The sequence below is a fragment of the Macrobrachium nipponense genome, chromosome 8, assembly GCF_015104395.2.
Source record: "Macrobrachium nipponense isolate FS-2020 chromosome 8, ASM1510439v2, whole genome shotgun sequence".
Taxonomy (NCBI): Eukaryota; Metazoa; Arthropoda; class Malacostraca; order Decapoda; family Palaemonidae; genus Macrobrachium; species Macrobrachium nipponense.
Window position 1 is genome coordinate 35,124,412 of NC_087203.1, and position 17,364 is coordinate 35,141,775.

Below are 17,364 nucleotides of genomic sequence, written 5' to 3' on the forward strand. Positions count from 1 at the left end.
TGTATACAGCTGTTTTTTTTTTCTCCTACATAATAGTGAGGGTGGTACACACCATAGTGTTAGCCTTTCGGTATATATATATAATATATATATATATATATATATATATATATATATATATATATATAATATATAATATATGTATATATATATGTGTGTATATATTATATATATATATATATATTATATTATATAAATATATATATATATATAAAAAATGCAATGTGTTAGAGAGACATAATTGGTTATGGAACATATTAACATTGTAACGTAATAAAAGTTAATTTCATGATGCGGCAAATGTAGACGCAATATTGATGTATACAAATTATATTAAAAGGATTGTACTTGAGAAATTCTCCATTAAACTATGTAGCGGACCAAGATAAGAAAGTTTAGGATTGATTACTAAAATGAATAAAAACAATAACTGATCTATTATATTAGGCAAACGAAAGTCTTGAGAGATATAGTAGGTTTAAATAATTCAATTGCATTTCAGGGTGTATGAAACGCTGCCAGATTTGGAATTACACGTGAAAGCAGATATTTGTAAGTAATATTAATGGTGCAAGGCAAGACAGACAGGTGAATGGCAATTCGTTCAGTTAATTGCTTAGATCGATGCCCAAGGCCTTGGGTTCGATCTAAGTATTCGAGAAATCAAGATAAGATCTTAGAATATTTGCACATAATTTTCTGAGGGTGAGGATCATAATTTCTCTAGTTATAGATTAAATATTAGAAAAGAATTGTATAAAAAACAAAGAGGAAAAGTCTGTGATGGGTATTATTATATCATAACATAAAACAATTGCTAGGCTCTCTGTATTTATAAATAATACTTAGAAACATTGGTAATCTCCAAAGAATAATTCAGTCATTATGAAAGTATCCTGACGTCAGGGAATTATAAGTTTTTAGTTTATGAATGCATTGACTGACAAATTAGTGACGAAAGCTGAGTAAACTTTCAATGATAACAGTGAATCAAATGGCAAAATCAAAATACTTGTAGTTGGTGCATTGGTGTCGTCAGATAAATGTCGAGGAATTTTTCGATATTTATAGAATGAGAAGTCTGACAGGTACTTGCAAATGAATATAAAACACCAAATTACCCGAGGAGTTTTAGAGATCAATGTTACCATGGGTAATGGAACAGTACGCGAAATTAATATCCCTAGGTGAAGGAGGTAGCGTCGGAATGTGGCTCACGTGAAAAAAAGAACCAGAATTTGTTGGTATCATTTGGCTTTCAAAATTCAAGGAGCACACTAGTGAGTCTTAGTTACGGGTGAAGTGTAGTATATAACTTCCTTAATCTTGTCCCCATCCTGTTTTTCATTACACCTGGATTCAAACAGACTGTCCCATCAGCGTTTTTCTTGTTATAAAAAATTATATGGATAGAGGCTGTGGTATGTATAATTCTATGAATAGACCACTCTTTGCATTTGACATAATTGGCGTAGCAGCAGCCATTTTTGAGTACATGGAAGGCAGTAGTAGCAGAAAGAAAGCTGTAATCACTTATTAACAAAATTATTAGCTTGGTTGAGTCTCTTCTTAAGTAATACTGCCATTATCCATTGCAATATTAAGGCGCATGTCTTTACAACATGTAGCAAAACATATAAATACAACACTTATCCTTAAAGATGGCTCCAAATCTGGTGCTGGGGCTGGGTATGGAGTTTTTAAGAGATAGTTTTAGCCGTAGAGGTGCACTCCCAGCGTGACCTCTAATTAACAAGTTAACTGTATGGTGCTTTAACTGCACTTGGACATATTAAAACTCCTCCAAAAGATAACTTCACAAAATTTTGTGACTTTAGGAGTGCATTGCAATCCTTGGAAGCCCTCAGTACCGACCATTCATTGGTCTTGAAGAGACCAGCTAGCTAGGCCGGCAGCAATAGGCTTAATTTTTAAAAAATGTCTTTTCCCAAATCGTGAGCTTTACCACTTTATATATATTTGTAAATCAACACAGAGCTCTTGGCAGCAACAATGGCAGAAAGTAAGTTCCAATTAGATGAAAGAACTCCTACGAAGTACAGTTTGATTCGCAGAAAATGGAAGAGTATATTTTGTCGTTTACGAAATGGCCATATGTGCCTAACACACGGTTATCTCATGAATGATGAAGACGAGCCATTTGCCATTATTTAATTATTGTTTAGTCCTCACTTTAGGGCATTTGCTGGTCGAATACCCCAGTCTGCAGAACTGAGAAACCACTTTCTCTCAGATGTGCGAGAAAGAGGTGTAAAATATGGGCAATAGTTTAGGAAAGAATAGATTTAACAACGCTAAGGATATTTGTTGATACCTTATAGAACCTGGTTATCTGGAGCTTCTCTGACTCGAAATTTCAACCATTCTAGTTAATTATATGAAGTAGCTGGTCTGCTGTAGTACTTATCTTTGATTGTTTTATCTGCTTTTTTTAATTTAATATTTTTGAAGCATTAGCACTAATTTGTGTGCTAAGCGTCAGTGACCATGGTATTTGTGACGTCACATAATCTCCAGTCAATCTATGAACAGGTACTGTAGATTGGAAGGTGTGTTTTCAAGGTGTTTTGTTTTTAACAAGACAATAAGAGGACTGAGAAGCACTAACTCCTTTTAATTTTTCAATCATTTAAGTAAAAGTAATCTTGCTCATTTTTATATATACATAGATCTATTTTAAATTCACGGTCCCATTACGTTTTAAGTGCCAATATCCATCAATAACCAAGTGCCATCTGCAGACACTGTTACGAGTGCCTAAGTCAAATCCCCTCATCACGTGATTTAGAAAGAGAGAGTTGGCCAGAGAGAGAGAGACAGACAAACAAAATGAGACCCTCGTCCAGGGAACCCCACCCTCGTTAGCGAGGTGTGCCATTAAACTATTGACTTTGGAGTCACGTGGGACGAGTGGTCGGCTCGTCGTCCAACTTGGAAATTAACTGAATTAAATGGGTCCCAGCACATGCGGGTTCCAATAGTGGACTTCGCGCCAGTAATTCGTAAACTAGCCATCACTGTCCTTCCTGGTCCCGACATGGTCACGTGACTTGCTTGTATCTTCAGCTACAGAATAATTAAATTTTTTTTAATTTTTATTATCTCGGTAATTTTTGGAAGCTAATTGAATGCTTAGGATGAGGTTATTTGTGTCTGTGTGTTTTTAATTTGGGAAAATTCTGATTTAGATAATCTTTGGCAGTATTGTGCCATATTAAGTTGTTAGGAAAATATTCTATTGAAAGAAATAATTAATTGTCTAAGGAATTTTGTTTAGCCTTGTCTCACAAGCAGCAACTGATCGTATCGTTAGGCGAGGGGGCTTTTCTTTCAGTTTATTTTTATTCTGTGTTGTATTTTATGAATGTTATCGATTTTTAGAGTAATTTTTAGAATAATTTTATTCATTACTTAACAGATTCCCTGGTGATGTGAAAAAGGTTATTGCAAAACGTTGGAAATAAAGAATTGTACTATGTTTAGTATATATATAATATATATATATATATATATATATTATATATATATATATATACAGTATATATATAAGATACAGTATATATATATATATATAGGATATATATATATATATATATATATATATATATATATTGCAGAAGCCAGGTACTATGTCGTACCTCTAAGTAAATGGGGATACAATCCACAATGAAGTAAAATCCTCTTGTAGTTTAAAATATATATATCTTGCACAGGATTAAAGCTTTCGACCATCAACTTGGTCTTGTTCACTGTGAACCAAGACCACAGTTTTGATGGTCGAAAGCTTTAATCCTGTACAGATATATATATTTTTAAACTACAAGAGGATTTTACTTCATTGTGGATTGTATCCCCATATATATATATATATATATATATATATATATATATATATATATATATATATATATATATATATATATATATATATATATATATATATATATATATATATATATATATATATATATATATATACTATATACATATGCTATCTATATATATATATATATATATATAGTATATATATATATATATATATATATAAAGTAAAAGAGAGAGAGCGACAGCGACATAGAGAGAGAGAGAGAGAGAGAGAGAGGCCCGGGACTGGGAGAATTTTGTAACTCAGTGACGGTGGAGAAACTTTGTGTGGTTACATACGTAAGCATTGCATATTGATGAAAAAATTATACAAAATGAAAGAAAAGGACCTAGTTTGGAAATATTTATTTACTGTTAACAGGAATGTTTTCTGAATGAATAAGTAACCTGTTAGTAGGTCCTACGTTGTATGTTCCGGTTATGGACGTAACGGGTACGGTTAGCACCTTTAAAGTAAATAAACTTTATGAAAAAGGCTGTATGGCTAAAAAAAGAAAACCGTATACCTGACTTTACGAATTAATACTATATTAAATGGCCGTTTATCTGGTATACGAATTAGCTTTAAAAGTCTCATAAACATCATAAATTTCAGAAGAAAACTACATTTGTCGCAAAAATGTCCTGCTGTCGGCGTATGACAAATACCATTCTGGTAGAAGTTCTTGGCAGTTACAACATTTTAAAAGAGTTACTCCCAAAATCAGGAAAACTACATTTTCTTTCTCTTAGTCTCTAACATTTTCTGCGGTTGCTTCATGTTACTATGGGTAACTAATACAAAGAGAGGCTCTGTACTGATACATGTAGGCTACAGCTCAAAGAAGAACAAATTTGGCGATATGTTTGATTCAGAAATATTGATTTATTCATATATCAATTTCAAAATAAAACATCACATGAAGGATAGAATCAACGAAATGTGTAATTAATTAATTTTGACTACTTATAATACTAAAGTGCTCGAGCATTAGGTATTAGCAGTGACTAATACCTAGCAGTGATACTTGTCAGTAGTGACGTGCAAGATGACTGATATAAAGTATATATCGACTCATTCGGGTACACAGAAGCCTCATCAACAGCTGACTTATAGATCCCCCTATGCAAGATTGCCAAAGTCCTTCCTTTTATCAATTCTTCATATCCGTCCATCCAGCACTTTCTAATTGTTCATCTTCTCTCTCATGAAACTCAAGAATTAAAATGAGTTTCCCCCAAAGGATTTTGTACTCCAGCTTTTCATGTACGAAATAATTTTTTTAAACCGTAGGTATGCATCTAGTTTTTCTAACCTCTTCACTTTCTATCCCCACGTAATACTATTCAACCAGTTCGCAATTCTCAGAATCCCCCCCCCCCCCCCCCCCCCCCCCCCCCCCCCCCCCCCCCCCCCCCCCCCCCCCCCCCCCCCCCCCCCCCCCCCCCCCCCCCCGCCCCCCCCCCCCCCCCCCCCCCCCCCCCCCCCCCCCCCCCCCCCCCCCCCCCCCCCCCCCCCCCCCCCCCCCCCCCCCCCCCCCCCCCCCCCCCCCCCCCCCCCCCCCCCCCCCCCCCCCCCCCCCCCCCCACCTTTTTTATGCAGTTTTCAAACTTCACATCTGTAAAGGAGAATGTGCTCAACAATCTCTTAACACATTCCAACCTTGGCATCTTTAGAGTCTCAGTGTTTTCCCTGTATTTTGCTTATACCCTGCTACTTTCCTTGCTTACTTATTCCTTCACTTACCTCTCTTCCTGAAGTCGTCCGCTATTTTTACATTTAAATACCTGTATGAATCATTAACTTCCCTCCTTGTATCATCTGTATTAATAATTCTTTGCTCTCCATTATCTATGTTTCTGCTGACTCCGTTCAACTGGTTCTTCCTCACTTTTACCCTCAACTGTCATAAAACTCTTCTTCTAGTTTTTGCAGGATCACTTTATATCCCTTCAGTAGTGTATCATATTTCATTCCAAACTCCATTGACGATTCATTTACTTACCCCACTATTGTGCCCCTTCCGTCTTTGTTTTAGCTCTTAGCATAGCTCCCTCCATAAGATACAACACACGCCTCGGACCCAATTTTGCACCATATTCTAAAACCCGCTTTCCTCAATCTATAAGATATTCCATTACCTCAACACCTTATCGTCTATAATATGCATCCTCAACGCACCACACATTGCTTTTTTTTATAGATTTTATCAAAGCCTTTTTTTCCTAGGTCCGTGTATGCCACATGGAACGCTTGTCGTTTACTTTCAAGCTTTTATTAACTGTTTTCTAATAATCAGTTCATCCATATATGTTATTTCTTCCCTAAACATAAACTGTTCATCCCCTACAGCTTCTGCCTTCTGTCTTACCTTCAAACTGGAATAGTACTTGCACATCCCTGGTATGCTAAGAAATGTAATGTGTGTATCGCATTTACTCTTAACGAAGGAAGAATTACTCACCTCTAGAGACACCTCCCTCATCATGTCATGCGTTATACATGCTGGTTAGCCAATTATACTCTGTTTTTTTCCATCTCTCCATCCGCCTGTGGTGGTCGCGCATGGTAACACTGCGTCCCGGGCTTTAAATAGTTACGCTGTGTAAGTTTTAGGTAAATAAAAGATATCTTGGTGTACATTTACAACTGAAAAGCGTTTTAATAGTTTACTGTATGCGAATTACACCGTTAATATACGAAATAGGATATTATTTAAAGCCCGGGACGCAGTGTTACCATGCGAAAACACAGAAAACACCACAGGCGGATGGACAGGTGGAAAAAAACAGAGTATACCATATCACAGCATCTCCCTTTTGATCTCATCAACTCCTGATGCCTGTCCATACTGGAGACACTGTCCTCTTGACATCCTCAGCAGTCCTTACTCAACCACCCCGTAGGGAGGTAGTTCCGTCAGCGCGCCTCATGCGTTGCACTGTAGGCATTACTGAAGATTCATGGCAGCGTCACTTCGGCCGCTAGCTGCAACCCATTTCATTCCTTTTACCATACCTCCATTCATATTCTCTTTCTTCCAATTTCCCTTTCAGCGTTGTGACTTCGTAGGTTCCAGAGCTCGTCCTTTGGCCTAAATTCTGTCATCCTTTCCATCAATTCACTTCCTCAACCATTCTCAAAATCGCAGGCACACTTGATGTTGTACTGTCAAATATCACCAGAACATCAGAAGACTTTTGCAACATATACGTTTAAGTGAGACTCGCTAAGAAGGAACCAAGGGAATTCTCAATCAAATATTCTAGTTGGAGATTTGGTTTATCACCTGCTAATGTACGAAGAACAAATGTCATACCTGCTGCATTCGGAAAATTACCAAACAAACTCTTGTGTTATTTCATAAAGGAAAATTATTTGGTAATTGCATTTTTTTTTTAAATTTCAAACAGTCACGCTATAATGCTTAATATCTGTACATTTTACCGGTCATTTATTCACAAGGATTTAGCCTTTACATTCCTAGTCTGCTGTCCATATGATAATCGAATCTAACTTTCATACAATCTAACTCCTTTATTTAGTTCCAACATAAATGAATAAGCAAGCTTTTCAGCATTTGACGAACAGGATGATTAGTTTCTCTTACACGAACAATTATTACACTGCTATATTGTGTACATATAAATGTTCTTTGTATTGTTCTTTTTCTTATAAAAAATTTCAGCGCTGCCTGTATGGAATTTCACGTGATTTATGTAGAATTTTTATGCGTAGTTTGATAGTGTCAGGAGAGATTTTCACTGATGCTTTTTCAATTGTGTTATTGACTCAATTGCCAAATTAATACTGGAGTTTCTAAACAAATAAAGCATATCTTGAAAGTTACTATATTGTTACTATGTGACGGTGCAAGCGGGTTTCCGCTTACTTTGACAGAAAGCCTGCAGACTACTTTGTTGTTATTGCTTTTGTTGCAGGGGGTTAGGAAAGCCCTATGGAAAAAGCCTAAAAATGTCTGAAAAAGGTGTTTCGTGTTGAGTTAATAATACTGGAATTTTGGGATAGGAAATTTATGAGATATTTATTAGAATGAAAATTTAAAAAATAGTGTGCATGTTAAACACCCTACAGAACAATTATTTCTAATAAAATATCGCGTATTTATTTTAATGTTCGTTGGCGAAACAACGCGCTACTTGACCATAGATTTTAGCACATACCTTAAGTAAGCTGGAGGTCGGATCACACTTTTTGTTAAATGATTTTCTTTAGATATCTAAAAGATTTTTTTTTTTCGTTCTTAGTGTATCATCTAACACAATACAATACAGTGCAATGTGCTCATATTGAAGCTCTGATTTTCTTCCAAATAAAGTTTAATACCACAAAATGTAAAATACGCCCATGTTATTCCGAGATATAGCTATGTAGGTTCATTCTGGCGTAGACTATAAAGAATAGCTATTGCTTTTAGAAGTTTAAGAAACTGGAAATCTGAACACCATACATTTTGGTAATTCAAATTCAATGATATCTTGGCCTATAAGATTTCATTTGGATCTGGATAAGTGATCCTACTTTATGATAATCTATGTGATCTCTGGTATTATTTTGTTTGCTCGCTTATTATTTTTTTTCAATATTCAGCGATGTAGAACTTATACTATAGATGTCAATGTTTTAAAGCTTATGATAAAATAACTGTTTAACGATGGCACCACTTCACAGAAAAGCCTTGTTACTTGTTCCGGGCAATCCAAATATTTATCTATCTTCTTCAGAACGACATCACATTTATAGTTGATAAAAAGTTTTCAGGATGACCTGGCTTCGGGTCACCGTTGCCCTCTTCTGCTTAAAAGTATGTTTCCGTCTACTAACTGAATTTTCTTCTCTCTCTATGGCCGGAAATAATATCAATTCTATAGCTTTGCTTACAATCCATGCAAGGATGTTTCCAGCCTTATTTATGAAACAAGAATATACAAATATTTTTTTCTGGATGGTGCGCAACATGAAATCACACAACTATGTTTTAAGAGCACAATCGTTATCAACTTCATCATATGATGTTTTTTTTTTTAGATATATCTAGCCTGCAAGATTACTAAAGCGTGAGCTGTAATGAAGCTAACAAGCGCAACGCCAAATAGGAACCTGCAATAATAGAGTTTCTTTTCTGCAAATCCCACGTTTGTTGACTCCCTCAGACAAATTTTACTTTTCGTGGGCAGCACCTTCGAATAAACTGTGACTACTTTGGGGAAGGCGAATGGTGGACCTTTTCGATTGGGATGATAAACGCAGATATGCGCGACAATGATCAGAGTCAGATAAACCAGCGAGAAGATGAACCAGTTATCAGACTGCGTGTTGAAAGCCGTGCCGGGAAGAGACCCCAGATAATCGGTGTACAGAGCCACCAGCACCAAAAGGGTCGTCAGAGCCATCGTGCCTCTGTCGCTGAATGGATCGGCTGGCAGGAAGAACGTGCCGTAACCAATGGCTAGCAAGAGGAAAGTCGGCAGGTATACCCCCCATAAGTACTCTTCGTATTTCCGACTTATAGTGAGCGTCAGCACCGATGCGGATCTTGTTCCAGGTTGCGTGAGGTCATAATCGCTTATCTGGTATCGATCCAGCTGAGGGTTTCTTATGATGATGTTGCTTTTATTGCCAGCAAGACTGAGGCCATCTCGGCTGACGTCGAGAAGAGTGATGTTGAGCGAGCACCTCTGAATGTCGAACGGGAACTGGACCAAGTTGAAATTGCATCGTATCAGTGGTTGCATCTTGGTCACTTGCCGGAGGGAATTTGCAGACCCCTGGTAAATGGTATCTGGAAAGAGGAAATAACTGGAAGAAATTTTCAGTGTCCTTTTAAATTCCATCTAGAAATATCTTGTTGGAGATTGACATGGTAAATGGTATCTAGAAGAACAAAATAACGAAGAAATTTTCTGTGTTGTTTTAAATTCTATCAAGAAATACCTTGCTGGAGATTGTCAGATTTCTTAAATATGGCATTTGAAAAATTTACGGCAAATTGAATAGGCAGCTCTTTGCATGATGTACAGAAACTTCGTGTTATTAGGATTGCAGTTTAAGACATGTAGGAAAAACTTATGCTCTCTTGAAACGAGCATTTGGTCTTTAACTAATCATTCTGGCTAAAGAAGTCACAGTATTGAAACTTACCATCACCCTTAATCACTCCATCAGCCTCTCTGTTTATCGTCAGCGCCGACACGCCCTCCTCTGAGAAACCCATTTTTGGCGCTATTTCTAGAGAGGGCTTCCATAACTTTTGATGCTCACTTGCCGGGATGAAATTATCTTCCCACCTGAGATTACGGAACGTCATGTGTTCGTCATACCACCTCAGGGATATAACCAAGTCCAAGTGAAGCGTACTCTCCCGTAGGGACACCGTTATAATCTCTAAGATGACCTGAAGTTGCACATCGAGATTCCTCGAGGGCTGTACAGCACTTGCGTATCCGAGAGGCACTTGCACCAGATCGCAGTCATTTTCATCGCTCCAGTCTGGGCAGTCTGTCACTTTGTCGCATCTCCCGCTCATTGCTATACAGGACCCGTCACCACACGTGAATTCTCGTTCAGGGCAAGTACTCAGGGATAGTATTTTCATCTTCGTGCTGTTTTTTTCGTCTACAATAATTTTCCACTGTTTACGTCCAATGGGAAGACTTGTTGATCCTTCGTAAATTGCAAGCAATTTTTTGTGAACGTCATCCACAAGGCACCATTTGCCTTCTTTGTATTGTATAGATTTTCTGTACAGACCTTGCAGGTAATAAGCTTGGTTGCTGGTGGACAGAGAGAGCACAAAGCTATAGCAGAATGGGCAGATTTTCACTCCCTCATCATGATAGCCTCGTAAGAAAAAGGGTTTACCACTTCCCTCTGGAAAACCTGCGAAGCAATTTTCATTAGCGACATCGTCTGTCATCCAAGTGTTATCGCTAACTTGTACAACACCTTTTTCACTTTCGTTTAGGCGTTTCCGTCGCTTCGCGAAGAATTTTAGGTTCTCCCCAGTGTCCGGGTGTCTCCAAACACCCCTGACTGTATCATAACGAGCGTAGACCCAAACAGTTTTTCCACTAACAGCGTCGTTATCGCAGTTATCTCCGTATAGAGTCAAAACTCTCCCGAGCTCACCAGCCTCTTCATCATCCATTGGTAAATATGGTCTTAGGCCCAGGATGGTTAGGGCCTTCAGGGCATCCAAGCGAGAAAGTCTTGTGTTAAATAAGAAAATATTGTTTTCTCGTTTAGCACATGGTCCACCTGTTTGAACTGAAACATTACCATAAGCTTTCCATGCAGAAGTTTCCCAGGTGATCCAATCTCCTGAAAACTGGCGATGTTTGTCGCAGGAGGTGGCATTCTGTATTTCAGTTGCAGTTAGGGCCCGAGTCCATACGTGGACGTCAGTCACCTGTCCATGAAATGCTTGACCAGTAGTTAAGCCTTCCAGTAAACTACTTGGATCTTCTCCTAGGACAAAGGCTCCTCTAGTAGGCAAAGAATAGTAAATATTCCATGACCAAGATTTGATCATTTTTCCATTCACGTAGAGGCTATGATCTTGACCTCGCTTTTTAGTGACACACGTTCGTCTCCAAGTGTCCAAGGCGAAGAGCTCATCAAAGTGCACTTCTTCAACATACTTGGCGTAGGTCACATAAAAATGTTCCGGGGTAATAGCTGGAAATTAAAATTTCAGTTATTGTATACATTTCCTGAAAGTATTATGAGATGGATATATATATATATATATATATATATATATATATATAATATATATATTACATATATATAGATATATATATATATATATATATATTATATATATATATATATGTATATATATATTATATGGATATATATATATATATATATATATATATATATATATTATATATTATATATATAATAATATATTTATAGTAAACACATAATCTTTGAACAGTGGCATTATACAAAAAGGAATTAGTTACGCAAAAAACTTGTATTCTGATAAATTGGAGTAAAAGCATATCCCCATACCACTCTCAGAAACATGAAAAACTGAAATCTAGAGCTCATTTTATGAGCTAGATAGATATACAAACTCCTGAGGAAAACGGCAGAGACATCAGTGTGTTACCTGACCACTAAATCAAGCCCGAACAGACGACTTTATAAATAAGAAAGGAAATAATCTCGCACTCACACAGAGCCAGCATCCTAGTGTGGTTAAGGGCATAGCTGTATATCATCATGGGCTCGCAGTGAAGAAGGACACTGAAAAAGCGGCACAGATGGTGTACTCGTCCAAGGCAGGAGCTTCGTAGCCCTGTACCTCACAACAGCTTCCCGTTCGGCCGTTAGAAGAGTTTTGTTTTGTCTCTCGAGATGGCGGCAAGACGACGTATGTGATGTTGTCAGTTGATGTGTTCATTTGCAGCTGGTAGACGAAGCTCCCGTTGATTTGGTCTGGAATTATATTTGAATGCATGTAATATGTATTATTTACACACACACACACACACACACACACACACACACACACACACACACACACACACATATATATATATATATATATATATATATATATATATATATATATATATATATATAATATATATTATATATTGATTATATGTGTATATATATGTGTTTGTATGTATATATGTATGTATATAGATATAGACATATATATACATATACAGACATACATACATATATTATATATATATATATATATATATATATATATATATATATCTATATATATATATATATATATATACGCAACAAGAGATCGTTTCTTTTTTCTCTTATTTTTTCACTTTATTATACTACCATGTCTCGTTTTTTTTTTAAGGTTAATTGAAAGAGTTAACGTTGAACTGACAAGAAAAGATGTGATAATCGGGGTATTTGGCCATTTGTACGAAAGTTCAGTTGAACCAAAATATTAGGCAAAGGATAAACGGTAAATCTGAGAATGACGTAATCTAAGAGTTTGAAAATAAGTCTCGGAAGAAACAAAGAAACGGTCAATCTGGTTTCTAAAAAGTAATTATATTCTTTTTGAATAGGATGAATTTTTTCTTTATTAAGTTTAGCACGCTTTTTATTATCCACATAGTGTTTTATTGTATATGATTTCATTGGCAAAGCGGAAAGCATAAAGATAATACTGCCAAATTTATTATTTGCCTATATGAGTCAAAGTGGGTAGTTTTTCCTTCAAGTTAGCATTATTTTGCTATTTTTGTGTGTGCTGTGAGAATATTAATGTTTGCCCGGTATTAAATTATCAAGAAGTGGGTCTGTTTTATTTTAAGTAAGAAGGAAGTCTATTATTTTAAGAAGAAAATCTTTTATCTTAATTAGGTAAGAAGGAAGTCTCGCTCAAATATTTTAAGTAAGAAGAAAGTCTGGTTTTCTTTCAGTAAGTAAGAAGAAGTCTGTTTTACTTTAAGTAAGAAGAAAGTCTGTTTTACTTAAAGTAAGAAGAAAGTAATTTTTACTTCAAGTAAGAAGAAAGTCTGTTTTACTTAAAGTAAGAAGGAAGTCTTATTTTATTTGAATTAAGAAGGAAGCCTGTTTTATCTTAAGAAAGAAGGAAGTCTGTTTTATTTTTGTTTATTAAGAAGGAGGTTTGTTTAATTTGAATTAATAAGGAAGTCTGTTTTATTCTAATTAAGTAAGAAGGAAGTCTGTTTTATTCTAATTAAATAAGAAGGAAGCCTGTTTTATCTTAAAAAGGAAGTCTGTTTTATTTTAGTAAGGAGGAGGTCTGTTTAATTTTAATGAATAACGAAGTCTGTTTTATTTTAATTAGGTATGAAGGAAGTCTGTTTTATTTTAAGTAAGAAGGAAGTCTCTATTTTATTTATTAAAAAAGAAGTCTGTTTTATATTACGTAGGATGGAAGTCTCTTGTATGATCAGTAAGTAAGAAGGAAGTGTGTTTTAGTATAATTAAGTGAGAAAGAAGTCTGTTCTATTTTAGGTGAGAAGGCAACCTGGTTTTGTTGCAAAATGACATACTTAAGCACCAGCTGTTAAGATTCTAAAAGATGCCCTAAATTTACTGACTTAATACGACTTGAGAAGATAATTTAATATTACTTTAAAAGACTGTAAAAGCTCCTAAGTGGTTATAGCTAATTTTAAAGAATCCCAGGTTTTCTGTGAAAACATCATAATTCATTCTTAAAGAAATATGAAGGTTATCTCTTGGTGAATTTTCATGTTTTATGTGATCTTTTGTGTGTGTGCGTGTGGATGGTTGGGATGTTGCAATGCGTGAATGTAAAAGGTTGTATTAGGTACAGAGACGAAAACGGACTGTTAATAGTAAGGGAGTACAGTATGAAAAATTATCGTCATGATGAATAAGGAGAAATAGAAAGTGAATAACAAAGTCGCCTAGGAGCAATGATTACGATAGAAGTTTAGTGGAAATTAGGGAGAGGGAATTTTGGCGAGGAAAAAGATACGGAGGACTGGATTATGAAGAACGTTGATATAAGAGAGAGAGAAGAGAGAGAGAGAGAGAGAGAGAGAGAGAGAGAGAGAGCTTTTGAGACACTCAAATGAATATGTATTTTTGAAAGCCAGATTATCTCCAAATTGAAGTGATGATTGCCTGTATTTCCTTACAACTCTGTCTAGGTTCTCTCCACTCTGAAGCAATTTTCTGATAAGTCCTTGGAGGTCCTCTCCTCTTCTTTGATGCGACGGCCTTTCAGAAACCTCAAGGGTCCCATTAGCTTTATACGACCCCTTGCTATGTATTGAACGACCCCATCTCTTGGGAGATGGTGTCTTGCTGCAAGACTTGTATTAAGGCAAGCTAACGAAAGTAAGATGATCATGACTGTTATTTTTACCATCAGTTGATAGTTTTGACGAAGGATTTGTTCTGCAACGAAAGGTGAACAGATGAACAAAGTCAATTACAAGAAGCTGGACAGTCCCTTACGACGCTCCTGATTGGCTGTTGATAAGCCAATCACAGGCTGGATACTCTCAGTTTTTCTCGAGAGTTCACATAGGCAGGATGTAGGTTCCACCTCTCCTGAGAGATACGTCTGTCCAAAGTACCCCTCAGGAGAGGTGGAACACACATCCTGCATATGTGAACTCTCGAGAGAGACCGAGAGTTTCCAGCCATGTGATTGGCTTATCAACAGCCAATCAGGAGCGCCGTAAGGGACTGGCCTAGACATCATATGCACGGGTGATGTGAATCTACTACAGGCGCCACGGACTCTAAGGTAACGTCTATAACATAGCTTTAGCCGGGAAGGTAATGATCTCGGATCAGTTTATTCGATTACACACATGTTTTTTTGTAAGTTCGTTTTTTGATAACCTGGATTACGATAGGTGATATATGTGACTTTCACTAAAATGTTACGAAATAAAATCTTCGTTCCGAGAAACAAGTGATGAGATTCTGGGAGAGCCAGGAATGTTAATTTTCTGTTCATACAGAAGGAGACTTATTCGCTTATCAATATCCCTCCCCAGTATTTATGGTGAAAGATAATTAATTACTTTGTTTTTGTCTCGGCTTGTATTGGCTCCTCGTTAAAAGTATTCAAATAATGAGGACGTAATAGGATAACGTCAAGTCTTCATAAGCAAGTCTTCCACCTAAAGGTCATTGTAATTTAGTTTATTCTATTTTGTTCAAAGTTCAAAAGAAAAGATATTTAGAGTAATGAGCGGGAGTTTAATGATCGCATCGATCCCAAATATTTTAGAATGAATCTGTGTGTGTGTGTGTGTGTGTGTGTGTGTGTGTGTGACTCTAAAACCATAGTTTATAGTTTTTTTTTTTTTTACGTAGTATCATTACAGTACCTATGATCACCCGCCCACCTCATCGCTCAAAAAATCGTCATTAATGAAGCACCCCTCTCAAAAAAAAAAAAAAAAAAAAAAAAAAAAAAAAAAAAAAAAACTTCATTCCTTAACGTCAAAATTTCTCTCTCCCATAACTTGGCATATTATTCACAATCAGTCGTTCTTGGAGTTGACTGGGAATAGAATGGCTGTATGAGTTTCCACGTAATAGGTGGATATATTTTTTTTATTTTTCGTCATAGGCGCGCAGATTTATTCTCAGAACTATTAAGCCATAAGTGTCGTTTAATTCCCAGTTCACATTTTACTTGGGAATAACATACATCAAGGGTGAATGATTGATAACTGTCTCGTCCCCAGCAGGATTCCATCCATTGCCTGGTTTAGGAACATCGATGGAAAGTGAATCAGACCATATAGCTATCATTCATTTATATATATATATATATATTATATATATATATATATATATATATATATATATATATAATTGTGTGTGTCTGTGTAATGTATATATATTATTTATCCAGGTGCACAATTCTCTCCTGATGCAAACGTCTTAAACCTCTGCCGTGACCAGGATTCGAACCTGGGTATTGCGGCCACAACGCAATGTACTAACCACTTATCGGTCACGGCAATGCGAGATATGATTGACAGGTGACAGTGAGCATCTATCTCTTAAATAGATATAGAAAGATGCTTCACCAAGCTGCATATCCTTGGTGCTATAAATTTTCTCTCTCTCTCTCTCTCTCTCTCTCTCTCTCTCTCTATATATATATATATATATATATATATATATATATATATATATATATAATATATTTATATTATTTATTTATTTATTTATATATATGCATAAAGTGTCCTTTCTTTATCTATTCGAGGAATCGATGCTGAGTGACACCTATCAGTCACATCTTGCGTAGCCGTGATCGTATAGTGGTTAGTACATTGCGTTGTGGCCGCAATAACCCAGGTTCGAATCCTGGTCACGGCAGAGGTGATGAAGAGTTTTGCATCAGAGAGAATTTTGCACATGGATGAATAATACCTACGGCTGGTGTAGGCATATGGAGATTTCGATTGTGAAAGGAGGAGTGGTGTGAAAATGTGAAATAAATCTCTGAAGGCCTCATGTACTCTGGCTCCCTCACATTCCTTAGTAGCATAAAACTAATTTTGCACACAAGAATATCTCGACTACTAGTGAAATACCCAAGATCATTCCACGTGAAGGGTGGAATGAGAGGCAAATTTCTTGTTTCTCATTTCCAGTGAATAAGTTTGTACCTTTTTAACTTAATTGTGCATTAGGTACTTGGTTTGTAAGCTGTTTGGGTTAATAGCTAGGGTTAATTAACTCTGGGAATGAACAACCTTTTCCCAAAATCACTTCCAGAGAACCTGGTTACTATCCTCCGGAGCCTCCACCTATATAGTGTGGACAGTGACAACGGTACGAAATTCTCTTACTAAATTTACGGCTACCAGGATTCGAACCCGCATCTGTTTTTATACAACTCATCAATTACAGTCAATTACCCTTTTCCTTATGACAAAAAAGCGATATCTCAGAAACATAAATTATTTTTCACCTATAGCTTTCTT

General features: G+C 36.4%; 1 non-coding gene across 1 annotated transcript; it reads left to right on the forward strand.

Moving 5' to 3' along the window:
- Positions 1–16,681: 16,681 nt before the first annotated feature.
- On the forward strand, positions 16,682–16,753 carry Trnah-gug (transfer RNA histidin (anticodon GUG)). Its single transcript has one exon. It is a non-coding gene; the product is annotated as a tRNA-His (tRNA).
- Positions 16,754–17,364: the final 611 nt, after the last annotated feature.